Source organism: Marmota flaviventris, chromosome 20, assembly GCF_047511675.1.
Source record: "Marmota flaviventris isolate mMarFla1 chromosome 20, mMarFla1.hap1, whole genome shotgun sequence".
NCBI lineage: Eukaryota > Metazoa > Chordata > Mammalia > Rodentia > Sciuridae > Marmota > Marmota flaviventris.
This window is the reverse complement of record NC_092517.1, coordinates 21,132,453-21,157,160: the sequence shown is the minus strand read 5'-3', so window position 1 is coordinate 21,157,160 and position 24,708 is coordinate 21,132,453. Positions and strand designations below refer to the sequence as shown.

Below are 24,708 nucleotides of genomic sequence, written 5' to 3'. Positions count from 1 at the left end.
TTAAAAGCTTTGCCATTCTTCACATATATAGAACTTCTCTCTAATGTGGGTTCTCTGGTGTTGAGTAAGTGATGATTGTTGATTAAAATCTTTTCCACATTTTCTGCATTTGTATGGCTTCTCTCCAGTATGGATTCTCTGGTGCTGAGTAAGTGATGCTTTGTGATAAAAACTTTTGCCACATTCTTTACATTTGTAGGGCTTCGCTCCACTGTGGATTTGCTGGTGCTGAGTAAGTGATGATTTTTGACTGAAACTCTTGCCACACACTTTACATTTTTAGGGCTTCTTTACATTTGTAGGGCTTCTCTCCAGTATGATTCCTGTTGTGGCGATTGAGCTCTGAGTTTGTATTAAAACTTTTGTGGCACACTTTACATTTGTAGGGCTTCTCTCCAGTATGAATACTTTTGTGCAATTACACTGTGAGATGCTATTGAAAGCTTTGCCACATTCTTTACAGTTGTAGGGCTTCTCTCCAGTGTGGATTCGCTGGTGCTTTGTAAGTGATGTTGATTGATTAAAACTCTTGCCACACACTTTACATTTGTAGGGCTTTTCTCCAGTATGAATCCTGCTGTGGCGATCAAGATGTGAGTTTCTATTAAAACTTTTGCCACATACTTTACATGTGTAGGGCTTTCTCCATTATGTATCCTGTTGTGGCAATCAAGCTGTGGGTTTGTATTAAAACCTTTGCCACACACTTTAAATTTGTAGGGCTTCTCTCCAGTATGAATCCTATTGTGGCAATCAAGATTCCAGTTTTTATTAAAACATTTGCCACACACTTTACATTTGTAGGGATTTTCTCCAGTATGAATCCTGCTGTGGCAATGAAGATTTGAGTTTCTATTAAAACTTTTGCCACACACTTTACATTTATAGGGATTCTCTCCATTATGTATCCTGTTGTGGCACTCAAGATGTGAGTTTGTATTAAAACTTTTGCCACACACTTTACATTTGTAGGGCTTCTCTCCAGTATTAGTTCTCTGGTGATTTTTAAGGCTTGGTTTTTTAATAAAAGCTTTGCAAAATCATTTAAATATGTGGGGCATCTCTACAGGGTGTGTCCACTGGTGACAAAAAAAATTGAGCTCTTATTAGAAGTTTTGAAACATTCTTTGCATTTGCATGTCATATCTCCTGTATGAACACTGTGATGTTGAGTAAAGTTCTTGAGTGCATTGCATTCTTCACATTGGTAGGTCTTCTCTGCAGAATAAATTTTTTGGTGTTAAGTAAGAGTTGAAAATTTTTTAAGGCTTTGGCACACTTTCTACATTTACAGGTCATTTCTTCAGTACAAATCCTCTGATACTTAACAACTTGTAACCTTTCACTAAAAGTTTTTTTTGCATTCTTTAAATTTATAGGGTTTATCACTGACATAATATCTACTGTGTTTAGAAGATGTTGAGCAAGCTGATGCTTTGATATATTCTTTAAAGTTATAGGACTCTTTTTCTCTATAAATTATCTTGTATTGAGCAAGCTCTGCACTGTGATTAAGAGCAGTTTCACATACCTTATATTTGCAAGTTTTGTTTTGACTATGAATATTTGGATGAGTAATAGTTTTTGAGCACTGAAGCAAACTTTCCCACGTATTTCATTGGAAATTTACCAAGAGTTGCTCTATATTCATAATTTTTATCACCAATGTCAATATACTGGTAATTACTCAGGGTAGAGACATGGCTAATGGTGTTACTTATAGCATTATCTATATAGTGCACTTTCCAGAAATCTATATCAGAATTATCATTGAGCAATAGTTGGGAAGTAGAAACATTTCTACAATTCTTAATATTGTCTACTTGGGCACAAGGAGAAATTACTGTTTTTTTGCAGAAAAATGGACATTTTGCAAAGAAACTCTCAAATTATCACTTTTAAAAATATCTTCTCTGTGCAAATGTTTGAGTGGTAGTTTAACTCAGTGCTACATTTATAATTGGCCAAGTTAAAAACTGATGCATGGACCAGATTTCAAATTTTCCATATTTCCCTTCACTTAAAAAATGGCTGTGGATATATTCTTACAGACACACAGTTCCTCAGAAATAAGTGAAATAAATTGAATTTTTTCAGATATTAATTGTTTCTGGTGTCATTTGACCATAAAATTTTTATCATAAATAGGGACTACTAAGTGGTTTTGTCCATTATAATACGATTTTTGAACTTTACTCTCACCTGTATTTTCCCATTGTTTTCTTAGTTGTAAATGGTCAAGGTCATACTTTCCATATCTTCCCTCTCTTTCTTTTATTCCCCGCTCTGGTAAAATATCTCGAGGATGATGAGAAGTCATGGCTGAAATAAAAATAATTATCATGTTTACTTACTGTACTGGGCTGAGTATATTTTGCAAACATAGAAAATTACAGCAATAAAGGAACAGCAGCATGGGAGTAGGTTATAAAATCTAAGCCCATTGTTAATGCAGAAACATATCAATCAAATGAAAATGTATACAGAAAATTACTTTGAGAACTTTCCAAATCATCTTAGTGTTCACAGTATCCAAGATGAGTACATTACTATGGAGAGCAATATAGTAGAGGAAAATACATTGTGTTACACAAAGCCTTTCCTTTTTCACAATATATTTTAAAAATCTACCAACTTTCTTCTGTTTCATTAAAAAGGAAAATATGAAACATGCAAATGTTTGGGAACTGTTCAAAAAGGGATTCCTGCTTATCAACAGAAAAAAAATATGGCTAAATCTACTGTAAGAAAATAAGTTATGAATTACTCAAAGGGAATAGTAAACTATCATTTAAAAGAAGTTTACTGAACTAAACCAACACACAGAAAATGGAATAAAATTTAGTCAAGAATTGTTAATAGTAATAAGCAGAATATGTGTGTTTAGTCTCCCACCTTTGTTCACTGAGCATCACTGAGGTAGCGATCTCCTCCCAGGTAGAGACTACTGCACACATCGTGTAGACCACATGTCTGTGAAACTGGTCTGTTCCTGGCAGAGGCATCCAAGTGGATGAGAGTTTTTTAAGGATATTAAGTTTCTGCAGCCTAACCATTGTGCAAGAACTAAAATTACTCTTCAAAAGTGAAAACAATATGATCTGGACAATATAGATACCCTGTCAACTGTACAGTCAAAAATGTCTAGATTTGCAAAGGAAGAGGAAAAAACAAACTGTGTCAAAAGGAATCAGGTAAGAGGTACTGATGAGGAGATACCTCAGATGTTAGATTTCGAGTACAAAGATTATATATCAACAACTATTGTGGAGAAATTTAAGGTCTTCGTGGAAATGCAGGACCTGATGTTTTTTGAGGTGAGGGAAACCCTGAAAAATGACCTAAAAGAAATGCTAGTAAAAAGTAAGATATCTGAAACAAAAGATAAAGAGCACTGTGGTAGCAGGGAAAAGTGGCAGGAAGTGAGAGATTTAGCTTCACAAAAAACAGAGTTGAGGGAACAAGAAGAAAAAAATTCTAAATTCTCTGAGTATACTGAAAACTTATCTTTTAGATATGAGGAAATAGACAAGCTGAGTAGTAAATGGGACAAGGCCAAGATGTCCACTAGCAATCAAGGGAAGGAATTATCACAGAATGAGCCCCAAAGTTACCAAGCCATTGGAGGGATGGCAGAAGCCTCAGATATGAACGATGACACATGTAGAAATGGCAGTCATTACATACAACTGCCTGACAGAGAATCACTATTTCTGACTTCAAATTATATGACCGCACCATAGGGACAGAAGCAGAGTCCTTCTGGGAAGAGACACAGAGACCAGTGAGACAATACAAGCTACAGAGACCTACAGAATTTCCTTTAGTTGATTATTGACAAAGGTTCCAAAGTATGTGTTGGAGAGAAGAAATCCTCTTTAACACGTTATGCTGGGAAAATAGAACAGTCACAGGTCAATGTCAACCACACTGGATTGAAGACCAGAGAATATGCCCCAGAACTTTAAAATTGCTAATGAAACCTAAGGGAAACACTGGAGTAGGCAGCCACCCTGAGCTCCTGCAGCCTGTTCACTTGGCCCTGAGCCCAGGGGATTCTGGTTTGGCTTTGCAAGCGATTTGGTGGCTCCTCCCACTTAATGCATTATGCAGAGCAGGGACCTCAGTCTTTGCTGGGCCAGTGAGGCTGCTCTGGTGGCCCTGGAGTTGGGCATCACCCATTGGGCCTGGACAGCCTACCTCCTACCTTAAGTGGCCAAAGAACATTCTATGGAAAAACCTTTGCTGTTCCCCCAGTAAACAAACCAAATCTGATGCTCTCCTTCCAGTTTGGAAGCTCAACCCCTAAGTGCCATCCCATTTCCACTTTCTACAGTTACTTCCTGTGTCATGTGGCTTTGATGCCTTCCTTTGCTTAGCTTTATTTTACAGCCAGCTCACTCCACACAGGAGAACCCAGCTGCCATTGCCTGTGAGGGCCGTGGTGAGAGGCAGTGACTCTCTAAAAAATACTCAGAGCACAGCAAATAATATCAAGGACTAATACTGGTTATGGCTATGCACAGCAAAGGGGAAAATAACAGCATAAAGAGACAACATGTTGAAAGAGAAATTTTTGTCATTTACTACTGTAACAAATGATTAATATCTGAAATATCTATCTAAAATATCTCTCTCTCTCTGAAATCTCTATCTCCCTCTCTGAAATCTCTCTCCCTCTCTGAAATCTCTCTCCGTCTTTCTGAAATCTCTCTCTGAATTATCTCCTTCTGTGAAATATCTCTTTCTCTGAAATCTATCTCCCTCTCTCTGAAGTATCTCCATATATATCTCTGAAATCTCTCTCCATCTCTCTAAAATCTCTCTCCCTCTCTGAAATATATATCCCTCTCTAAAATCTCTCTGAAATCAATTTCTCTATGAAATCTCAGTCTCTGAAACCTCTGTCTCTGTCTCACACTCATTCTGTCTCAGCTCTGTCTCTGTCTCTCACATACTCTGTCTCTCTCACACACACTGTCTCAGTCTCTCACTCTCTCATTCTGTGTCTGTCTCTGTCTCTCTCTCACTGTGTCTGTGTCTCTGTGTCTCTGTGTCTCTTTCTCTCTTACTCTGTGTCTCTGTCTCACTCTTTCTCTGTGTCTGTGTCTGTCTCTCTCACTCTGTCTCTGTCTCTCACTCTGTATCTGTGTCTGTGTCTCTGTCTCTCTCTCTCTGTCTCTGGGTCTCTCTCTCACTCTGTCTCACTCTGTATCTGTCTCTGTCTCTCACTCTGTGTCTCTCTCACACTCTCTCTGTCTCTTTCACACTCTCACACTCTGTCTCTGTCTCTCTCACACTCTGTCTCACACTCTGTCTCTCTCACTCTCTCTGTCTCACACTCTCTCTGTCTCACTGTCTCTATCACACTCTGTCTCTCTCACACTATCTCTGTGTCTCTCTCACACTCTGTCTCACATTCTGTCTTTCTCTCACACTCTGTCTCTCTCTCACACTCTGTCTCTCACACTCTCTCTCACTCTCTCTGTCTCTCTCTCACTCTGTCTCTCTGTCTCTCTCACACACTCTCTGTCTCTCTCACACACTCTGTCTCTGTCTCTTTCTCTTTCTCTCACACACTGTCTCTCACACACACTCTCTCTCTCTCACTCTCTCTCTCACACACACACTCTATCTCTCTGTCTCTCTGTCTCTCTCACTCTGTCTCTGTCTCTCACTCTCTGTCTCTGTCTCTCTCACTCTCTGTCTCTCTCTCACACTCTCATACACTGTCTGTCTCTCTCTCACACACTCTCTGTCTATGTCTCACACTCTGTCTCTGTCTTTTTGTCTCTCACACTCTGTCTCTGTCTCTCTGTCTCTCTCACACTCTCTCTGTTTCTGTCTCTCTGTTACTCTCACACTCTCACACAATCTGTCTCTCTGTCTCTCTCTCACACACACACTGTCTCTGTCTCACACTCTCTGTCTCTGTCTCTCTCAGTCTCTCTCACACACACACTCTTTGTCTCTTTATCTCTCACACTCTGTCTCTCACACTCTTTCTGTCTCTCACACACTCTGTCTCTGTCTCTCTCTCACTCTCTCTGTCCCTCTCACCCTCTCACACATTCTCTGTCTCCCTCTCTCATACTCTCTCTCTGTCTCTCACACTCTCTGTCTCTCTCACTTTTTCTGTCTCTCTGACTCTCTCTCTCTCTCTCACACTCTCTCTGTCTCTGACACAAAATCAACATGAATGAGTTTATTTGTATTTTATTTTCAACACTTGGACAAAAACCATGATGAGCCAAAATAAAATATTCCTTCCTCCAAGTTGTTCTTCTCAGGTTCTTTGGTCACAGTGATTCAAAGCTATGTCAAAGCAGGGGTTCTGAGTAAGTAACTATTTATTTAATTAGTAAAATAAATTTAAAGGGTGAATCTGACTTCCTGTGAGATGTAGTAAATTATATTAACAAAGAAATAAATCATGTTTCAAAATGGAAAAAAAATAGGATAAAAACATGGAAAATACTTAATAGAAACTAGTTTAGGGAGAATGGCACTAATGAGGACCTAAAATAACTTCCACAGTATAGTGGAGAAAAATGTATACCTAAAAATATTGGTCAGTTTCTGAGTTAATTTTGTAGGGGTAGAGAATTTCAAAAAAAAAAAAAATGCACCTACACATGAAACTTCAAAAATGATAAAAAATGTAAATGAATGAAAAATATTTTTTCTTAGCCCATTAGAGGAATGATATCACAAGACAACCTGGCATTTTGAAGATAGGGGATTTATGAAAACAGGCTCCATATCTTTGACTTCTCCCTGAAAACTATATAAACTAGTAAAGTTATATCAATATGTTTCAGCCAGTCCAGAAATATATATATCTGGGAGAGTAAAACTGAAATCCTTGAGCCTAGCATGTGTATGTTTCCCATGACCATCCATGCTATTCCTCAGGAATCACAGAACATATGTCAAGAAAAATGGAGTGAAACTTTAAGAATATTTCCCACGTGGTGCTTATGTAAAGACCACTACTGACTACTAGATCTCTGGAGTAATCTCTCACATATTTCCTACAGCATTTAAAAAATCTTTACCTGCAAAGAAATAGCACCAAACCTAGGCCAAAGGGAACTTGGAGAAAACTCGCTACAGTTGAGGATGTGAGAATAAGGCCATTGCCTGGATCCCTACAAACTTCCAATTCCCACCAAAACCTAAAATTTTAATGTAGAAAACAGTGTTTAAATACCCTTCCACTTGTGGATCTGGGGTGTTGTTACTCTATAAGTTTGTAGTGCTCTTGTAGAGTTCCAAGATCCCTCCTTGGTGGGGAAGGACAATATTAACTGATCCCAATATCCACAATATATTGCCTATGGAAAAATCGTTTTTATTAAGACATTTACCATTTAGTCTCAATGTACAAAAATGTTGGATTCAATTATTATCTAAATATAATAGTAGTTAAAATACAGGATGTTAAATAGTCAAATTTGAGGGGGGAAGAAAAATGAAAGAAGAAAAAACAAAAGAGCTATACAATACCTCTATATTATATGATACAGATGACTCAGTCCTCCTACTTCATGCAAAGTTCCTGGTTTCACATATGTTGGGGATGTGAGGTGGAAGGATAGAGGGGTAGAACAGAAAACAAAAATGATCAAAAGAAGAAACTAGGGTTGTTGCTAGTTTTAGAGATCCATTTCTTTTCTGTTTGTCTTATTCAATAGATGAGTTTGTCTGTTTTAAGCTGGTGTCTCTGGATGATGTAAGTAACCAGGGTTGGAAATCTGTTCCTGGTGTAGGATGTCTGGAAGCGAGTAGTGCTACCCACCAATCCCCGCAGAGAGACTGCACCTCATGGGTCTCTTTTTGGGACTGCTTGTCTGACTTGAGCACCCAGTATTGTCTCCCTCTTTTGCCTGGAGAATTCCCAGCACCTGGTCTCTCTGTAGGACTCCAAACTTTACTCCCATCCCCTCTCACTTAGCAGTTCCCCACTGTGGGACTGCTCACAAGAAGTGGGTGTGCCCTGGTCACACTGAACAGCTGCCCAACTGGCAGACCCACAGAGCTGGAAAGGAACACACAAGCAACATGAAAAGACAAGAAAAGAAAGTACCCTAAACAAATCAAGACAACATATCATTAGAATCATTGGCAGCCAGAGCAGAAAAAATGACAGAGGAAAGACTTCAGGATATACATGATTAAAATGTTCTGTGACCTCAGAGAAGATGTGAGAGAGCAGATACAGCAGTGAAAGGTCACTTTGACAAGGAGCTACATAAACAACTCCAAGAAGCAAAATATCACCTCAACAGGGAGATAGAGGTTCTAGAATCAAACCAAACAGAGATCCTTGAAATTAAATAAACAATAAACCAATTTAAAAGCTCAAATTAAAGCATTACCAACAGAGTAGACCACTTGGAAGACACAACATCAGACAATAAAGATAAAATAAATAACCTTGAAAAGAACATGGACCACACAGTGATAATGGCAGGAAACCATGAGCAGAACACTCAACAAATATGGGATAGCATAAAAGGAACAAATTTAAGAGTTATCAGGATAGAGGAAGGCATAGAGTCCAAACCAAAGGAATGAACAATCTATTCAGTGAAATGATACCAGAAATCTTTCCAAACATGAAGAATTGGAAATCCAAATTCAAGGAGCTAACAGGAAACCAAAGAACAAAATCACAACAGACCCACACCAAGGCACATTGAAATAAAAATGCCCAACATACAGAATAAGGAGAGAATTTTAAATGTTCCAAGAGAAAGAAATCATATTACATATAGGGGAAAACCAATTAGGATAACAGATTTTTCAACACAGACCCTGAAAGATAAAAAATCCTGAAACAACATATATCAAGCTCTGAAAAATAATGGGTGCCAACCAAGAATCTTTTATCCAGCAAAATTAACCTTCAGATTTGAAGATGAAATAAAAACCTTCCATGATAAACAAAAGTTAAAAGAACTTATAGCTAGAAAATTGGCACTACAAAACATACTTCACAAAATATTCCATGAAGAGGAAATGAAAAACAATGATGAAAATCAGCTGAGGGAAGTGGTACCCTAAAGAAAAAAAAACTAATCAAAGTAGAAAAATCAAGTCAAGTTAAACAAAAATACAGAAATATGTCTGGAAATACAAACCATGTCTCAATAATAACCCTGAATGCTAATGGTTTAAACTCACCTAACAAAAGACATAGGCTAACAGACTGGATTAAAAAAAAAGACCCAACAATATGCTGCCTACAGGAGATACATCTGACAGGAAAAGATATATACTGACTGAAGGTGAAAGGTTGGGAAAAATCATGCCACTCACATGGACTGTGGAAGCAAGCAAGGGTGTCCATACTCTGACTTCAAGCCAAAATTAATCAAACGGGATAAAGAAGGACACTACATACTGCTCAAGAGAATCATATTTATGATTGTTATGTCTTGTTGGTGTATAATTGCCCCAAATAATGGTGCAGCTATGTTCAAGCAAACTCTTCAAGTTCAAGAATCAAATTGACCAAAACACAATAAAGTTGGGTGACTTTAACACACCTCTATCACCACTGGACATATCTTTCAAACAAAAGTTGAATAAAGAAACTATAGAGCTCAATAACACAATCAATAACTTAGACTTAATTGACATATATAGAATATTTTAACCTGTATCAAGTGCATACACATTCTTCTCAGCAGCACATGGATCCTTCTCAAAAATAGACCATACACTATGACACAGGGCAACTCTGAGAAAATAAAAAAGTAGAGATTCTGCCATGCATTTTGTCATACCACAATGGGATAAAATTGGAAATGACAAAATTAAAAATAAAAATTTTGCCAACACCTAGAGACTAAAAAAAACAATATGCTTAAGAATGATCAATGGGTTACAGAAGACACAAGGAGGAGATTACAAAATTCTTAGAGGTAAAAAAGAACACAGACACAACATAGCAAAATCCTTCAGACACTATGAAAGCTGTACTAAGAGGAAAATTCATTGCATGGAGTTCATTCCTTAAAAAGAAAAAGTCAACAAATAAATGATCTCACACTTCATCTCAAATTCCTAGTAAAAGAAGAACAAACCAACAGCAAAAGCAGTAAAGGGCAAGAAATAATTAAAATCAGAGATGAAATCAAAACAAAGCAATTGAAAAATTGACAATAATAAGTTGGTTCTTTGAAAAAATAAATAAAATTGACAGGCCCTTAGCCTTGCTAAAAAAAGAGAAGGAGATAGAGAGCCCAAATTACTAGCATACATGATGAAAAAGGCAATATCACAACAGACACTACAGAAATACAGAGGATAATTACACATTATTTTGAAAATGTATACTCCAATAAAATAGAAGACATTGAAGGCATCGACCAATTTCTTAATTCATATGATTTCCCAGATTGAATCAGGAAGACATACACAATTTAAACAGACCAATATCAAGTGAGGAAATAGAAGCAGCCATCAGAAGCTTACCAACCAAGAAGAGCCCAGGGTCAGATGGATACACAGCCGAGTTCTACAAGTTCTTTAAAGAAAAATGAATACCAATACGCTACAATTTATTTCAGAAAATAGAAAATGAGGGAGTACTTCTAAACTCATTCTAGGAAGCCAATATCACCCGGATCCCAAAACCAGGCAAGGACACAAAGAAAGAAAACTTTAGACCAGTATCTCTAATGAATGTATATGCAAAAAATTCTCAACAAAATTCTGGCAAATAGAATTTAAAAACTTATCAAAAAGATTGTGTACGATGATCAAGTGGGATTCATCCCAGGAATGCAAGGTTGGTTCAAAATACAGAAATAAATAAATGTAATTCATCATATCAATAGACTTAAAAAATAAGAATCATGATCATCTCAATAAATACAGAAAAAGCATTTGACAAAATACAGCACCCTTTTATGTTCCAAACACTAGAAAACCTAGGGATAACAGGAACATATCTCAACATCATAAAGGCTATCTATTGTAAGCTCAGGCCAACATAATTCTAAATGGATAAAAATTAAAGGCATTCCCTCTAAAAACTGGAACAAGACAGGGCTGCCCTCTTTCATCCCTTCTTTCAACATAGTTCTTGAAACACTGGCCAGAGCAATTAGACAGATGAAAGAAATTAAAGGGATACAATATAGAAAAGAACTTAAACTAGTACTATTTGCCAACCATATGATTCTATACGTATAAGACCCAAAAAGCTCCACCAGAAAACTTCTAGAACTAATAAATTAATTCAGCAAAGTAGCAGGTTATAAAATCAACACCCATAAATCAAAGGCATTTCTGTATATCAGTGACAAATCCTCTGACAAGGAAGGGAGGAAAACTACCCCATTTACAATAATCTCAAAAAAAATACTTGGGAATCAACTTAAGAGGTGAAAGATCTATTCAATGGAAACTACAGAAACCTAAAGAGAGGAATCAAAGAAGACCTTAGAAGATGGAAAGATCTACCTTGTTCTTGGATAGGCAGAATTACTATTATTAAAATGACCATATTACCAAAAGCACTATACAGGTTCAATGCAATTCTGATCAAAATACCAATGGCATTCCTCAAGGAAATAGAAAAAGCAATCATGAAATTCATCTGAAAAAAATAAGAGACCAAGAAGAGCTAAAGCAATTCTAAGCAGGAACTTCAGTATACCAGAAGCAGGTGGCATCAGTATACCAGAATTTAAACTATACTACAGAGCAATAGTAAAAAAAAAAAAAAAAAAACAGCATGGTATTGGTACCAAAACAGAATGGTAGACCAATGGTATAGAATAGAGGACACAGAGACTAAGCCACAAAATTACAGTTATCTTATATTAGACAAAGGTGCCAAAAACATGCACTGGAGAAAGGATAGCATCTTCAACAAATGGTGCTGGGAAAACTGGAAATCCATATGCAAAAAAAGTAAAATTAAACCCCTCTCTCTCACCACGCACAAAACTCAAAGTGGATCAAGGACCTAGGAATTAAACCACAGACTCTGCATCTAACACAAGAAAAAGTAGGCCCTAATCTCCATCATGTGGTATTAGGCCCCATCTTTCTTAATAAGACTCCTATAGCACAAGAATAAAACCAAGGATGGACAAATGGGATGGAATGCAATTAAAAATATTTCTTCTCAGCAAAAAAAAAACAATCTGTGAGGTGAACAGAGAGCCTACATGCTGGGAGCCAATTTTTACCCCTCACACATCAGAGCACTAATCTCTAGAGTATATAAAGAACTCAAAAAGCCAAGCACCAAAAAACAAAACAAAACAAACAAACAAAAAAACAAATAACCCAATAAAAAAATATGGGCCAAGGACCTGAACAGACACTTCTCAGAAGGGGATATACAATCAATCAACAAATATATGGAAAAATGTTTATTATCTCTAGCAACTAGAGAAATGTAAATCAAAACTACTCTTATGATATAATCTCACTCCAGTAAGAATGGCAGCTATTATGAAGACAAGCAATAGTAAGTGTTGGTGAGAATGTAGAGGAAAAGGCACATTCATACATTCCTTATGGGACTCCAAATTAGTGCAGCCAATATGGAAAGCAGTATGGAGATTCCTTGGAAAACCAGGAATGGAACCACCACTTGACCCAGCTATCCCACTCCTCAGTTTATACACCAAAGTCTTAAAAACAGCATACTACAGGGACACAGCCACATCAATTTTACAGCAGCACAATTCACAATAGCTAAACTGTGGAGCCAACCTACATGCCCTTCAATGGATGAATGGATTAAAACATGTGGTGTGTATATATATATATTAAACACACACACACACAACGTAATTTTACTCAGCAATAAAAGAGAATGAAATCATGGCATTTTCAGGTAAATGGATGGCATTGGAGAAGATAATGCTAATGAAGTTAGCCAACCCCCCCCCCCAAAACAAATGCCGAATGTTTTCTGACATAAGGAGGCTGATTCAAAGTGGGGTAGAGAGGGGGAACATGGGAGAAATAGCGAATTCTATATAGGGAACAGGGGTGGGGGGAAAAGACGGGGCAGGGGGTTAGCAAGAATGGTGGAATATGATGGACATCATCATCATCCAAAGTACATGTATGAACACATGAATTGGTGACAACATACATTTTATACAACCTTAGATATTACACGTATACAGCAAAACTTTTTCATAAGAATTGTAATGCATTCTGTTGTGATTTATGTTAAAAAATCAATAAAAATAAAATAAATACACTTCAGCCTGCATGAGGATAAAAGATGAATATTTTCAACCACTCACCAAGACATTAAATTGCATTTTTGTTCTAGAGGTTAGCTGCAGGAAGAGCAGGAATATATGTGAATTTCAATAATGATACCTACTGGGATATACTTGGTTGAAATACGAGACAAAACATCGATGGTAGGAAACGTGCAGAAAATCTGGGAGGAAGAAAGTTATCATGAAAGTAATCAAAATTCCCTCAAGCTCATCAGGTAGTAGCTGTGATGACAAATGTCAATCCAGGCCAATTCTTCCTAAGTTAACACAGACCCTCACTTCATGCATGGGGAATACTGCTCATCAGCAGTTTAAGAAATGAAAGAATGATCAAAGCTCATCATTGGAGAAAATTCCCATTTATTGAGGAACAGCTCTGCATATTTATATAGCCAGGGGTGGTTTTACAGTTATGAGAGTTTAATGGTTGAAGGGTTTGACAGTTGGCATGGGGTGCTTTCTGATTGGTGGGTAAGGATCATGAGAGCCAGGAAGGCTAGTCTGATTGGTGGGTAAGGATCATGTGAGCCCAGCAGGGCTCACCATTGGACGGCTCTTCTTGGGAGATGGGGAAGTTAGTCTTTGGAGCCGGGGAGACTCCCATCAAGAAATATTTACCCAAATTTAATATCATGCACAATATATTTTGCTTGCAATGTGCATTTTTCTTTAAAAGATCACAATTTTTTACTTCAACATTGGGTTATTTAATTTTTTGAATTTTTATGATATTTAGAGTCAGCTGGGTAATTTTTTACAAAATGACTTTTGGATTTTGGCTTAATTATATTGAATCTGCAGACCCACTGTGAAACACTGTGGTTTTAACAAAATCAAACTTTTGATCATTGCATATTAGCTGTTTTCCAATTTTGTTTCCGTATTTTTTTTTGTATTTTCACATTTACATTGCAGTGAACAGTTCTTTTGTTAATAATTTCATTTTAAATTATTTTTCCTATAGTTGTGAATGGATTTATGCCTTGATATTAACTCTGCCCATTGCTAGTATATATAATTTACATGACTTAATGTTGACCATTTAACCCATGACATTATTGAACCAATTTAAGTCTTATGTTTCATTAGTACATGAAAATTGATTAGAAACAGAGAAATAATAGACTCATCTGCATATGCTGACTTTTGATGTATAAAATCCTATTCAATGTTCTCAGAACAATAATTAGAAGTCAGAAAACCTTACTATTTTTTTCTTTTTTCTAAAACTAAATTGTGAAATACTTAGGTTCTAACCATTAAATATGAAAACAGTTCATATCTGTCCTTTAGTGAATGAAAAAAGAATTTTTCTCTGGTCTTAATTTGCCATAGGTTTTACAGTAATTTGGTAAGTGATCTGGCAAAAACTTTTCTCTATGAAAATGATTTTTTTTTTTTTTTTTGGAAACTGACCATATTGTCCCTCTTGGTCATGAAGTCCAATCTTTTTTTTCGTTGTTATTCTCAGTTTGCTAGGCGTTTGAATATCTGGGTCAACATCTAAGATGGTCAGCAATTTCTATTCTTATGCTGTGTTATCTGGTAATTCTGCCCTCACAAAAAGAATTAGTCAATTTTCTTCTATTTTTAGATGTAATCATGAATTACTGTTACTGATTCCTTATTACATGTTTGGTAGAAATGAACTGTGAAGGCGTCTTTTTAAAATATGATTACTGTTGTATTTTTTTTTTGGTGGGTTGGTTTTTGGAGCTGGGTTTTTTCCAGGTTGGCCTCACATTCCTTAGCCCAAATCCTCCTCCTGCTGTAGTCTCACAGGTAGCTGGGACTAGTGGCATGTGCTCCCATATCAGCTTTTCAACTTCTCAAAAATATTTGCAATTAAGCTAAATGTTGATTTGTAGGTTTATTTTATATTTCTTCACATCTGGTTCTACTAATGTATTCTATTGATTCCTGAGGTAATTTTCAAAGTTCATGATTATCTAGCAATTTATCTATATTTTGTTGTTTTCCAGGCTCAAGACTTTCTTGGCAATTAAGATGGAATGATGAGCAAGCATAATGTGGGGAAATGAGAACCTGGCATTTTGTGAATTGACCAATGTCTCAGGATGCCCTGTGAATGATGGAGAGTGTGCACCCATAATACTGTGAGACAAATGAAGCAGAAAAGCAAAATTATCATTTTATTTAGCCTAATAAGTGATCTTCAGTCGCTTTTATATGTCTTTACACACTTGTTTAATTTTTAGGGCAGAATCTAAGTATTTTACCATATTTAAATTAGGTTATTAAAGGTTTTTTATTTTTTATTTTTTTTGGTGAGGTGTGTACGTTCACACCAAACAAAAACAACCCAACAAAAACAATTCTTGTATCTTCCTTTGATATTCTTTTTTTTCTTTTCTCTCTCCCTCTTCTTCCACCCTCACATCCAACATTTGTAAAACCAAAAACTTCTCATGGATTAGGCTACCAAGGTCTGGGATGTCTGAATAGTATACTATAGTTGTGTTGTATATTATTTTATCTCCTATTTCTACATTTTTAATTTAATTTTTATGCTTGTTTTTTGTTCTCTCTACTGTCTTCCCACCTAAATGTCTCCTCAAAATCACTTTCTCTCTTTTCTCCTGCTACTATCCAACTTCTTTTGATTTCTTTCACCCTTCCTAAGATCTAATAACTCTGTATCTTCACCTCCTAACCCCTCAACATTTCATCCTATACCCCATTCCTGGTTCTCTCTTTGTCCACACTAGAAACTGCAGGTCCTTTTGAAACCTACTGTTTATATTGTAGATAATGATTGGACTTGCCTTTTCTGTATATTGTGACAAAGCCATAAACAGCTTAATAAGGGCTATTTGGTTTAAGGCTGCATATTGTTTGTATTGGGAACTGTGAATACTCATCTTCCACTTAAAAGAGAGGTTTTGGAACCCGTCAGGGACACTATCAGCCTATAGGAAAAAAACTGTAACACCCTCTAGCCCTGTTTCAAGGTAAGATTGCATGAACAACATGAAAAACCAAGGGAAGAATTTGCCTCAAACAAAGATACTACATTATTTGAATCCATGGTCAGAACAGCAGAAGAAATTACAGAGAAGGAGTGGAGGAGGTACATCACAACAGATCTACACCAAGGCATATTATACTGAAAATGCCTAGCATATATAATAACAGAGAATTTTTTAAGCCACAGAGAAAGGAATCAGATTACTTATGGGGAAAACCAATTAGGATGTGTGCTGACTTCTCAACCGAGACCCTGAAAGCTACAACATCCTGCAACAAGATATACACAGCTCTATAAGAAAATGGGTGCCAACCAAGGATCATATCCAGCTAAATTAAAATTTAGATTTCAATTTAGATGATATTTTTATGACAAAATAAAAAACCTTTCATGATACACAAAAGTTAAAAGAATTTACAGCTAGAAAGCCTGCACTACAGAAGATCCTTGGCAAAATATTCCATGAGGAGAAAATGAAAAACAATGAAACTCAGAAAATGGAGGTATCACTCTAAAGGAAAAAACTATCAGAGAGAAAACAAGTTAAGTAAAATACCAAAAATAAACAAAAATGACTGGGAATACAAATCTTGTCTCAAAAATAACCCTGAATGTTAATATCTACAACTCAGCAATCAAAAGGCAGACTGGCAGATTGAATGAAAAAAAGAAGACCCAACAATGTGCTGCCTTCCACAGACTCATCTCACAGGAAAAGACATCCACAGACTGAAGGTAAAAGTTTGGGAAAAATCTTATCACTCATATGGACTGTGGAAGCAAGCAATGGTTTCCATCCTTATGTCATATAATGTGGACTTAAAGTGAAAGTTAATCAAAAGGGATAAAGGAGGACACTACATACTGCTTAAGGGAACCACACACCAACAAGGCATAACAATTAGAAATATACATGCCCCAAACAAATGGAGCATCTATGTTCAAACAAACTCTTCTAAAGTTCAAGAGTCAAATAGATCTCAACACAATAATTCTAGGTGACTTTAACAAATCTCTCTCACCCCTAAATAGATCTTCCAAACAAAAGCCAAACTATAGAACTCACTAATACCATCAATACATTATATTTCACTAACATATACAGAATATTTCATCCTTCAACAAGCAAAGACACTTTCTTCTCACCAGCAAATGGATTCTCTAAATTATACCATATATTATGCAACAAAGTAACTCTTAGCAAATACAAGAAAGTAAATATACTACTCTGCATTCTGTCAGATCTTAATGGAATAAAATTAGAAATCAATGATAAAAATAGAAGCTACTCCAACATCTGGAGACTAAATAATATGCTAGTGAATGAACAATGGGTTGCAGAAGACATCAAAGAGGAGATTAAAAATTCATAGAGGTGAATGAGAATACAGATACAACATATCAAAATCTCTGGGACACTATGAAAGCATTACTAAAAAGTTCATTGCATGGAGTTCATTCCTTAATAAAAGAAAAAGTCAACAAATAAATGACCTAAAATTACATCTCAAAGACCTACATGGAAAAAAATAAAAAACAGAGCCTCAGTTCCAGGAGTGAAGCGCAGACCTTTCAACAAGAGCTTTATTAATTCCCACGCTTGGATCTTGGAAAAAGATGGAGGTGGCGGCTAATTGCTCCCTGCGGGTGAAGAGACCTCTGTTGGACCCCCGCTTCGAGGGTTACAAGCTCTCTCTCGAGCCACTGCCCTGTTACCAGCTGGAACTTGACGCAGCTGTGGCAGAGGTAAAACTTTGTGATGATCAATATACACTGGAACCCATGCATGCTTTTGGGATGTATAATTACCTACACTGTGATTCATGGTATCAAGACAGTGTCTACTATATTGATAACCTTGGAAGAATAATGAATTTAACAGTGATGCTGGATACTGCCTTAGGAAAACCACGAGAGGTGTTTCGACTACCTACAGATTTGACAGCATGCGATAATCGCCTTTGTGCATCCATCCATTTCACATCATCCACCTGGGTTACCTTGTCAGATGGAACTGGAAGATTATATGTTATTGGAACAGGTGAACGTGGAAGTAGTGCTTCTGAAAAATGGGAGATTATGTTTAATGAAGAGCTTGGGGATCCTTTTATCATAATTCACAGTATCTCTTTACTAAAAGCTGAAGAACATTCCATAGCTATCTTAATTCTTCGAATAGAGAAAGAAGAATTGGATATGAAAGGAAGTTGTTTCTATGTTTCTCTGGAGTGGGTCACTATCAGTAAGAAAAATAAAGATGGTAAAAAGTATGAAATTACTAAGCGTGATATTCTCCATGGAAAATCGGTGACAAATTATGCTGCTATTGAGCCAAATGGAAATGGTCTAATGATTGTCTCCTACAAGTCCTTCAAATTTGTTCAGGTTGATCATATCTTGAAGAAAATATGAATGAAGATATGTCAGAGAAAATCCAAGAACCTCTGTATTATTGGCAACAAACTGAAGATGATTTGACAGTCACAGTACGGCTTCCAGAAAACAGCATTAAAGAAGATGTTCATGTGCAGTTTTTACCTGATCACATCAACATTATGCTGAGGGATTGCCAGTTATTGGAAGGAAAGCTGTATTCATCTATTGATCATGAAAGCAGTACCTGGATAATTAAAGAGAATAATAGCTTGGAGATTTTCTTGATTAAAAAGAACGAAGGATTGACATGGCCTGAGCTAGTGGTTGGTGATAAACAAGGGGAACTTATAAGAGACTCAGCCCAATGTGCTGCCATAGCTGAACGTTTGATGCATTTGACTTCTGAAGAACTGAATCCAAATCCAGATAAAGAAAAACCTCCTTGTAATGCTCAAGAGTTAGAAGAATGTGACATTTTTTAAAGAGAGTTCCAGTTTATGCAGATTTGATGGCAGTACATTAAAAACTACTCATGTGGTAAACCTTGGAAGCAACCAGTACCTTTTCTCTGTCATAGTAGATCCTAAAGAAATGCCCTGCTTCTGTTTGCACCATGATGTTGACGCCCTACTCTGGCAGCCACACTCCAGCAAACAAGATGATATGTGGGAACACATTGCAACTTTCAATGCTCTAGGTTATGTCCAAGCATCAAAAAGAGACAAAAATTTTTTTGCCTGTGCTCCAAATTACTCCTATGCAGCCCTTTGTGAGTGCATTCGTCGAGTTTTCATCTATCGTCAGCCTACTCCCATGTCCACTGTGCTCTACAACAGAAAGGAAGGCAGGCATGTAGGGCAGGTTGCTAAGCAGCAAGTAGCTAGCCAAGAAACTAATGATCCTATTTTAGGATCCTATTTTATGATCCTATTTTAGGCTTTCAGGCAACAAATGAGAGATTATTTGTTCTCACTACCAAAAACCTCTTTTTAATAAAAGTAAATACAGAGAATTAATTTTTCCAACATGTTGACTTCTCTGTACTGGGAAAGTATTCAGCAGTGACTAAAGGACTGGGTAATTACACCATAACCTGTTAAGTTTTAATGTGTTAAAAATATCTCATATGGATTTTTATATTTTAAAGGATATTAGAAATGTATTTAAAAGATTATGATACTGTAAAAACTATGGAATGAAACTGCAGATTTAGAAACATTGGCTTCTGTAAAAAAAATGTAGTATTGGCAAGTATAATTATTTTAAAAAAACAAGCTAGAATCTCATATTTTATAAATGAAACATGTGTAGTTCAGTGTTTAAAATAAAAATATATATCATGTACTTTTCATTGATTAGGTTGGTACGTCTGTAGAATGTTTAGGTTAACAGTTGAAATGTTGAGTATTGTAAATACTTATTTAAATGGACTAAATATCTGAGTCTATGCAAAGCAGGAAGTATAGCAGGTTGAATAGTCTTAAAGTTGCTCAGAGATCTTGGTTGTCTTTCAGATGAAGCATAGCTTTATTTAATTTTTAATTGTTTTGCTCTGCCACCTAGATAAGGTTAACTACCATGTTATCCATTGTTGCATAAGTAAGTACCCCAAAACCCAGTGATTTAAAATAAGATTTATGACTTTTCACTGTTCTGTAAGTTGACAGGCTGTGCTCTGCATGGCCTCTCAACTTTTAGTATGCTAAACTGAGCTGCATCCCACAACAGAACAAATGTTTGAAGAGGGCAAGCTTCAATATGCAGTACCATGCCTGTACTCCCTTCATATTTGCAAGTCACATGGCCAAGTCTAGAATCAGTGTCAGAGAGGACTATATAAGGACATAGACAGCAGGAAGTATGATTCAATAGAGCCATTAATGTAGTAGTCTACAAACAAGGACTAAGGACAATAAATTCTCATTGTTAGAAAAATAATAAGAATTTATTGTCATTATTTTTCTAACAGCTTAAACAAAATAATTCTGTTTGTACATTAATTTTTTTCACCATGATTTTCAGTTTTATTTCCCTAGGTTTCTTTTGCTCCCCTTATTTTTTTTTTTTTTTTTTTTTTTTTTTTTTTTTTTTTTTTTTTTTTTTGGTGGTGGTTGTTGTTGTTTTGGTACCAGGGATTGAATTCAGGGGCCCTTAACCATTGACTCACATCCCCAGACCTTTTTTAGTTTTGTTTTTAGAGACAGGGCCTTACTGAGTGGCTCAGGGCCTTACTAAGTTTCTGAGGCTGGCTTGGATCATCCTGCCTCAACCTGTGCCCAGCTCCCTGGGTTTCTTTTAGTTTTTAGTTATCTGGAGTTTTTCTTAATAAGACTTTACTCTAAAAAGCAGAAAATGAAGATAAAAAGAGGTAAGATAGAAAATAGCTGTTCCTAACTTATCGTTTGTCAATCTGAGCAAGTATTTCACTGAATTGGATTTTAATGAAAGAAGAAAAAACAGGCTTAACAGAAGAGAAGGGAAAAGATGGGAATTACTTACATGTTCTTAATCCCATCTCAGAATGCAGTTTCCTAGAGAGAAATTTAAATGGGTTTAAAATATATTACTGATTTTTGCCCCAATTTAAAATAAAAGATTTGTAGCTTGGGTATATGGAAAATGTCAAAGTCAGAAAATACGGTTTCTAGATTGAAAGATCACATAAATTTACTTTTGTCTTCTCCCTGGTACCAAAGAAGTTGCTTTCAAGTTTCTTCTCATAAATATACAGTTTTGAGGAGCTACTTAACTATTAAGTGAAAGTAATATTCCCTAATCCATAAACTCAAATGTGAAAATCTAAAATAAAGTCTCATTATGGAGAGTATAGTTATTATATCTTCCCCCACTGTGGAATTAGGCATCTTAATACAAATAATGGAAAAACAGACCTAAATTAACTTAGGCAAAAGAGAGGAATTAATGGCTTATATTGCCAAAATTTCAATAATAGCTCTGAGTTTAATCATTGATACGTTAATGATCAGTTTTCACTCACAGCCACCTAGCTCCGTACGTGTTTGCTCCATATTTTAATAAGTTCTTGCCTCACTATAGTGAGAAATATGGTTGTTGCATCCCTGCATTCTTATATCTAATAGGAAACCTTTGTCCCAGAAATCATAGCAAAAGTTCATTGTGAATGATTGGTTCTTAATGGGTCAGGTTCCCATTTATGAGCCAACTACATGATAGAGATTTTGCTTTTGGAAAGTACCCACTGGCTTATATTTAAATAATACTCTCCGTACCTGGTGCCAAAGAGTGGAGATAGTAATACACAAATGGAATTATAAATTATGGTCTAGCTTCTGAAATAAAGAATGGATGTCACTGCCCCCAGATATAGGAAATGAGCACTGAAATGCTATTTACTACAAGAAAAATTATTAATAAAAAGAAATATAATGAAACAATGTGGTTATGGTCATAGAAAAATTTCTGATAAATTCTTTTTTTTAAAAAAAAGTAGCCATTTTCACAGCATTATTGAGGAATCGACTGAAAAGAAAAGAAAATTTCAATGAAAGAAACATTGAAAGATTTCACAAAATGGAGACAGGATTGCATTTAAGAAGCAGGGTTTGTGCACAATTTCAGCCTTTGCCTGGAATGTGAACTGTGGCCTCCTTCAGCCTTTGACCACAGGCATCTGAACCACTGGACAGTTAAATTGTGCATAGCGATTCAAGATGCATACCAAGGGGTCTAAGTACTCTTGTTTATGGACATTTGCATTCTGTTTGTACTTTCTTTATCTTCTATCAGTCCTGTCACTGTTTTTTCTCAACATATAGAAATCCTTATTAGCTCCCACTTTTCCTGCCTTCATTGGAGCACTGATTCACAGCCGTCTGAATCTGTGTATTCCAAATTACAATTTATAAAAGATTCCCTCCCGCCTGCTGAGGGGCAGAGCCGCCCCCCACCCCCCTCGCCTGCCAGGTAGGGGAAGGGTGACCACCGACAGAAAAGGCCCAGTGGCCCAGGGCGGGACAGAGCTTCCAATCACTCCTGCAAGGTAGGCGGGCCTGCGACCCACTGGCAGAAGAGGAGCAGCCGCCTGCTGAGAGGCTGAGCCGCCCCCTCCCCCTGCGCCGGCATAGTAGAGGGAACTGGGACCAAAGACAGAGCAGGCCCAGCGGCCTGCTGAGGGGCAGAGCCGCCCCCCACCCCCCTCGCCTGCCAGGTACAGGAAGGGTGACCACAGACAGAAAAGGCCCAGTGGCCCGCGGCAGGACAGAGCTTCCAATCACTCCTGCAAGGTAGGCGGGCCTGCGACCCACCGGCAGAAGAGAAGCAGCGGCCTGCTGGGAGGCAGAGCCGCCCCCTCCCCCCCACGCCTGCAAGGTAGTCGGAACTGAGACCACCATCAGAACAGGTCAGACCTGCAACCGAGAGACAGAACAGGCCCAGTGGCCTGAGGAAGGGTAGAGCCGCCCCCCCCCCACGCCTGCAAAGTAGGCGGACCTGCGACCCACTGGCAGTACAGCCCCAGAGGCCTGCAGAGGGGCAGTGCCGCTGCCTGCGCCTGCAAAGTAGGCAGAACTGCGACCACCGACAGAACAAGCCTAGCGGCCCGCAGAGGGACAGAGCCGCCGCCCGCGCCTGCAAGGACGGCGGACCTGCTACCGACTGGCAGAGCAGGCCCAGCGGCCTGCCGGCGTGGTAGGCACATTGCCCCAATTGGCGGAGGGGCAGAGCCGCCGCCCGTGCCTGCGAGGGAGACTTTGCAACTATACAAGACCAATATAAATATATAGGGGGAAAATTCAATAGCACAACAGTTTCACCAAGAAGAAAGGAACGCGAACAGTATGAAGAGACAAGGAAAGAAAGGACCACAAGCATTGCAGGTCAACTCAACTTTAGAAGAGGTAATAGCTGCAGCTGATGGAATGTCAGATAAAGAATTCAGGATATACATGCTTCAGATGATCTGGAGTCTCAAGGAAGACATCAGACAGCAAAATCAGACAATGAAAGATCACTTCAACAATGAATTACATAAACAAATCCAAGAAGCAAAAGATCAACTATACAGGGAAATAGAGGTTATAAAAAACAAACAAACAGAAATCCTAGAAATGCAGGAAGCAATAAGCCAACTTAAAAACTCAATTGAGAATACTACCAGCAGAGTAGAACACTTAGAAGACAGAACATCAGACAATGAAGATAAAGTATATCAACTTGAAAAGAACATAGACAGCTCAGCAAGACTGTTAAGAAACCATGAGCAGAACATCCAAGAAATATGGGATAACATCAAGAGACCAAATTTAAGAGTCATTGGGATACAGGAAGGAACAGAGTTTCAAACCAAAGGAATGAGCAATCTATTCAATGAAATAATTCGAGAAAACTTCCCAGATTTGAAGAATGAGACAGAACCCCAAATCCTAGAAGCCTACAGGACGCCGAATGTGCAAAATCATAAGAGACCCACACCTAGACACATTATAATGAAGATGCCCAACATACAGAACAAGGAGAGAATTTTAAAAGCTACAAGAGAAAGGAAGCAGATCACATTTAGGGGTAAGCCAATCAGGATAACAGCTGATCTTTCAACACAGACTCTGAAAGCTAGAAGATCCTGGAATAACATATTTCAAACACTGAAAGAAAATGGGTTCCAACCAAGAATTGTGTTTCCAGCGAAATTAAGCTTCAGGATGGAAGATGAAATTAAAACCTTCCACGATAAACAAAAGTTAAAAGAATTTGCAGCTAGAAAACCATCTCTTCAAAACATCCTTGGCAAAACATTACAGGAAGAGGAAATGGAAAATAACAATGAAAACCAACAGTGGGAGGTAGGACACTAAAGGGGGGAAAATAATCAAAGTGGAAAACAAACCATGTTTAGTAACATAAATAAACAAATATGGCTGGAAGAACAACCCATATCTCAATAATAACCCTAAATGTTAATGGCTTAAACTCACCAATTAAGAGACACAGGCTAGTAGAATGGATCACAAAACAAGACCCAACAATATGCTGCCTACAGGAGACGCATTTGATAGGAAAAGACATACATAGGCTGAAGGTGAAAGGTTGGGAAAA

General features: G+C 37.3%; 2 pseudogenes; one reads left to right on the top strand and one right to left on the bottom strand.

Moving 5' to 3' along the window:
• On the bottom strand, nt 1-3,056 carry LOC139703052 (zinc finger protein 85-like; annotated as a pseudogene).
• Nucleotides 3,057-17,871: 14,815 nt separating this feature from the next.
• Nucleotides 17,872-19,708, top strand: LOC114107131 (nudC domain-containing protein 1 pseudogene; annotated as a pseudogene).
• The last annotated feature ends 5,000 nt before the right edge of the window (nt 19,709-24,708 follow it).